This window comes from Myotis brandtii, unplaced genomic scaffold (genome assembly GCF_000412655.1).
Source record: "Myotis brandtii unplaced genomic scaffold, ASM41265v1 scaffold240, whole genome shotgun sequence".
Classification (NCBI taxonomy): Eukaryota; Metazoa; Chordata; class Mammalia; order Chiroptera; family Vespertilionidae; genus Myotis; species Myotis brandtii.
The window spans coordinates 3,413,202-3,418,967 of NW_005359064.1; positions in this window are offsets into that span (position 1 = coordinate 3,413,202).

The following is a 5,766-nucleotide window of genomic DNA, read 5'->3' on the forward strand; positions in this document are numbered from 1 at the left end:
GTCATTTTTTATCAATGTAGCAGTGTATAAAGTTGCAAGAGAGTAAAGTCTCTCACTTACTCTTGCTTAAAGGTATCCCTAAGTAGTTGTTTTTTTCTATATCTGTTCATATGTATTTGCAAGTATGTTAAATACATTTTTACAGGAATAAAATTTTACTTTATGCACTTTGCTTTTTAGGTTAACATATATTTTGGCATGTTAATAACATATAACCCCCCCCCCCCCATTCTTTAATCAGCTCCACTGTATTCTTTGGTAAAGGTATAGCAATTCCTAACCAAGGTGGTTCAGACTTCTTTCAATTTACTTCTATTTCTGACGCTACAATTAAACTCTTATAGATGCATATATACACATGTGCCAGTAGCCATTCAGAGGATGATTTCCTAGCAGAGAGATTACTTAGTAAATAATATTTTTAAAATAACAATTTGCAAGTGTTATGGGGATTGGACCTTGAGACAGCACATGCAGAACTATGCTTGATGTTTCCCCACTAGGTGGCAGGAGAGATCTATAAATTTCTAAGACAACCAAGTATTGTTCATTTCAAAACCTTAATATGTGTGTTGTTGTTTTTTAAATGATGTTGGTATCATTCCCGGTTCAAGTATAACATCCTGATGCCCTGTTTTCTATAAGGTGATGCTGACATGGCATTTTCCAGTGGCGGTCAGGGCTTGTGATGCTGTTCCAGTAATGTACCTCAGGTAACAGAATCTAAAAAATCAGTCTGCCCAGCCGGTGTGGCTCACTGGTTGAGCATCAACCTATGAACCAGGAGGTCATGATTCAATTCCAGGTCAGGGCATATGCCCGGGTTGCCGGCTCCATCCCCAGTAGAGGGTGCGCAGGAGGCAGCCTATCATTGATGTTTCTACCTCTCTTTCCCTCTTCCTTCCTCTCTCTCTAAAAATCAATAAAAACATACTTTTAAAAAAATCACAATGTCTGATTAATATCCTCTAGATGATAATGAATAAAGAATGCATTATGACATCAACACCAAGGTGCATCAATGCAAGTTTTATGAATGTCAATAGCAGAACATTTGGGATATTCCTAATTACTACTTTACTTGATAGTGATCAAATATTATTTAAATTGTTGACCACAGAGTATACATAAATCATAAAGTTCTGAGATTTTCCTCAATTATATCTTCTTGTTTATCGCAAGACCCCTTAGTCATGAGCCATTTGTTGAGTACGTTACTGTAATAACAGAAGGCATCAGGGGAAAGATTTGCAAGCTGGGAAGGAAATGGTGTCTTAGGTTTCTGATGAAAAACTACATAAGCTATAATGGAGAAAATTAAAGTGCTCAGGAGCAGAAATAAGGTGCAAAATTGAAAATATGTATTGGAGAGACTTCAGAAATTGTGTTTGAAAGAGGAATTAATTATATAGACTTTATACCATAGAAAGCAAAAGGCCACAGAGATATACTCTGTTTTAATAATATGCTAGTACATCTCGACTATTTTGAGGCCCAGGATAATTCTGAGTTTAGTTAGAGAACATGTCCTTGGATTCAAATAATCTATACGTAGGATCTCAGAAAATCTAGATGCTAGTGGCACAGGCTCGGAATTGCTGACTTTCTACCATCTCATTCTGCCAGCGTGGCAGGGTAAAGAACCTGTAAATCGAGTCTTTACCATCACTATTTGGGGATCAATTAAACATCAGAGCCCAATTTTTGTTATTGTCCTGGGATTTTGAAGCAATGTCCATGGCAAATGGGAAAGAAACAGATCCAAAAGTTCTTCAAAACTTCTTACCTGCTGGAAGATTGACTTTCTCCCTAAATTAAAAATCTATTCTGATACAGCAATTTGCAAACATATTTTTAGCAGCAGATTCTTGTAAAAATGAAAATTTGACACACAATCTCAATACATAGGAACTAAATAGATAAGAAATAGAAGTAGGACTAGTTGAAAAGCCTCTTAATTTACCCAGAGATGACCTTCCAAAAGCAATAGGACTCCCCAGAACCGTCAACTAGATGGTTCTGTCTGTGGTTACACCAGATGGAACCCCACCCAGCCACTCCCAGGTTCATGACTCCCTAGGAGTCAGTCTTGACTCACTGAACAAGCAATTATCAAGTGCTTCTGTTTGCCAGGCACTGGGATAGATCCTGGGTACACAGCCATGAGGAAGGCTAAATCCCCATCCTTGAAGAGTTTACATAATCTAGAGCAGAACTGCTTTCCAAACTTTAGGGACCTTACTAACTGCGTGGGTGGCTCATTAAAAATGCCTATTTCTGGGTTTTATCCCAGAGATGTCAATTCCAAAAATAAGATGTGGAGCTTAGGAATCTGCCTCTTTAATAAGTATTATTCTAGTGGGAGAGACAGAAACACAAACAAGTACAGTAATTATTAAAAAATGTGCTGAGAGTAATGATGGAGGTATGTGGGAGCAATTACAGGAGGAGTGAGGAGCACTCCAGGGGGTGAGCAAACAAAGCTTTGGAAGTAGGTTCCACACAGAAGAGGCTGATAGGACAAGCAGTAATTGCCCGGGCGTGTCAGTGGCACCATTCTGAGTTGCTAGATAGGAGCATGTTAAAGTCGCCCAGAAGGGAGGCGAACTGAGTCAGAGGTCAGTGGGGATGGTAACAATGCTACTAACAATGATAAGGGCTGACATTTACTGTTACTGCCCACAAGTCACTGTACTGAGGACTTCACCATTGTTCTCGTTTCATTCTCACAAGTCTGATAGGGCAGGTACCACTAGAATTCCCATTTCATAGATGATAATACTGACATTTGCCGAGAGTAAGCAATGTGCAAAAGGGGAGTCAGGTCTGGAACCTGGGTTTGTTTGTCTTCCAACCTACGCCTCCAACTCTAACTGTTAAATCGTATCATCTCTTAAAGGATGTGGAAGAAGGGGTGGGTTAAAACAATCTGTAAGAGGTAAATTCCAAAGGACTTGATGACCGACTGGGTATAGGATAGGGGATTACTCTAGCTTGGGGTGCCTGGGTGATGCCACGTACCTGGAGACTGAATCCTGGAAGAGGAATTTGCTTAAGGAAGAAGATGCTCTGGCCATGATGAGTTTGAGGTGGGGACCTAGGGACTACTTCACGGGTAACCGGACATATGGGTCTGAAGCTTGGGACAGAAATAAGATAGAGATACAGGTTTGGGAGTTAATAGAAACCAAGAAACTTGGTCAGTTCACTTGAGAGAAGGTGTCGAGTGAGAAAACAGTAAAACACAGGGGAAGAGGAATCTGCAAAGCAGAGAGAGAGAAGGAATATGACAGAGTGGTTGCGTGTCATTGAAACCAAGGGGCAGAGTTTCAAGGAGAGAATGCTCAGGAGTTTAAGTGTAGTAGAGAAGTCTAGAAGGAGAAGGACTGATAGTACCCATTAGACTAGAAAATGTCATGGTTTACTGATGACCCTAATGAGAGCAGTTTCAGGAGCCCATTACAGCGTGTTGTGGAATAGATAAGGGGTAAAAAAGTGGGAAGAGCCCTAACCGGTTTGGTTCAGTGTACAGAGCGTCGTCCTGCGGACTGAAGGGTCCCAGGTTCGATTCTGGTCAAGGGCACATGCCTGGGTTGTGGGTTCGATCCCCAATGTGAGGCATGCAGGAGGCAGCCGATCAATGATTCTCTCTCATCATTGATGTTTCTCTCTCTCTCTCTCTCTCCCTCTCTCTTTCCCCCCTCCCTTCCTCTCTGAAATTAATAAAAATTTTTTAAAAAAGTGGGAAGAGCAACCGTGGACTCTCCCTTTAAGTTTTAGGTGAGAAGTAGGGAGAATATGCACAGTGCTTATAAGGGGATGTAGTAGCTGAAAGATATCTTTCCAATGCTTCACACACACACAGGTTGGCATTTAACACCATCAACTTCGAGAATGGCATGCCTAATCCATCCTTTCCCTCAATGCTTCTGAAATGAGAGAAATGACCCTGGTTCTCAAGCCAACAACATGCAGAAGAGGCATTTCAGCCAAAGATAAAGGTTAGGGATGACTTTTGCTCCTGAATTCTCCATTCCTTGGAAATCTTTCCTTAGTTCCCACACCTACTGTGACAAGAACCCACCCAGAGTTGCCTTCCTGTGAGAGGTGTAACCAATGGCAGACTCTATCATCCCATCTTTGCCTGATAGCTATTGGAGAAATGACTGTATCCTGTGCTTGGTTTAACCTATGGCCAGTCACCCTTTGACTGGCAACTTTCCAGTTCTAACAGAAACCATAAAACTGAAACAACAAAGCAACTGCTGGGTGTCTCTGAGTCAGGCCCATGTGTCACCTGGCCATGAGCATACTTGTCTGTCGTGGCTGCTCCTCAGAGTGCAGGGCACATTGCTGCATCTGGTAACTGCCCTGGGGTGCACAGGGGATCTGCCCAGCACAATGTGCGCGGGCTTCCACCTCTCTTAGTAGTCCTATGGGATAAGAACATTGTTCTGTCAAACATTTAATTAAAAATAATAAATCTTTGCTTATTTAAGTGGTGGGTGATTTCTCCTTTGTTTTCTGCAAAACCCAAGCAAGAAAAAATCAACCCTCCTGATTCATTTGGGATGAGCATGGGTACAGATTGGTGAAACAGCTCAGGTCTTGGGATCCTCTAAGGATCCACATACAGGTGCAGAGTCAAGGGGGAGATGTTTTTGTTTTGTTTTTAAGTTGAGAAACTTGACCATAGTCATAATCAAGGGTGGAATGTGGGGTGAAATGACCAGTGGGTGGAGGAAATAGAAACTATATAAGGGAAGACCCGCGGAGAGGGGACCAAGGAGAAGAGTGGGGTGGTTGCCTGAGACTAGAGGGTGGGAAGGGAGTTTGGTCAGGGTCTAGATCAGGACAATAGCTACTGTGTTTTGGACACTTGCTATGTATCTGATACCATACTAGGCGTTGACAGCCATTTGTGGTCAACTCAAGCACTCTACAGAGACTGGGTCTTAGAGAAGTTAAGCAACTTGCTCAGGGTCATACAATTAGTACGTGGTTACCCACTGTTAGACCGGAGAGCCTTTGTCCTAGGGAGGCATGAAGACAGTGGGAGAAGTTGGGAGTCAGTGAGGAGGTTGGGGAAGGATGCTAGCCAGGGGCAAGTAAAGTTTCCATTGAGGGCTTGAATGAAACAGGACACCTGTCATTCCCTGTGCGATAATCTGTAAGATTGTGATTTTTCTCCAGTAGCACAGAGAGCTTGGGCTCGGACCAGAGGAGGCAGATTGCACACTGTCCAGCATAGAGGGGAGAGAACTGAGGGTCAGTTCTCTGTGAACTGCGGTCTACAGTGCAGAGGTTGGGAGGTTGGGGGCAGAAAGGTCTGGAGGAGCTGGTGGATGGGGGAGGCTGGAGATGGCCATGAGGCTGAAGAGCAGGTGTCACATGCATGTGCTGGTCCACACAGGAAGGGCCTGAGGCTGCGCTAAGAGGGCGGTGAATAAGGCCCTTCTTAGCGTGGCTCCTAACTTCCTAGCTTCAACTCCTGCCCTTCTTTCTGGGACCCCACAGTCCAGCCTCACAGGTGGCTTTCAGCCCCCCAAGAGCACTGTACCTCCTCATGCTTCTGGGCTTCTGCATATTCTGCTCTCTTTCTCTGGAAGATGCTTCCAGAACAAACATGGAGGCGCAGTTCCCCAGTCGGCCCCCGAGGCGGCGTCCCGCATTCCTATTTTTAGCAGCTGCAGCTCTCATGGTCACCTGACACCCAAGCTGGCGGCTCCCGAGAGCGCCCCACCCAGGCCACGCCCCCGAGGAGCC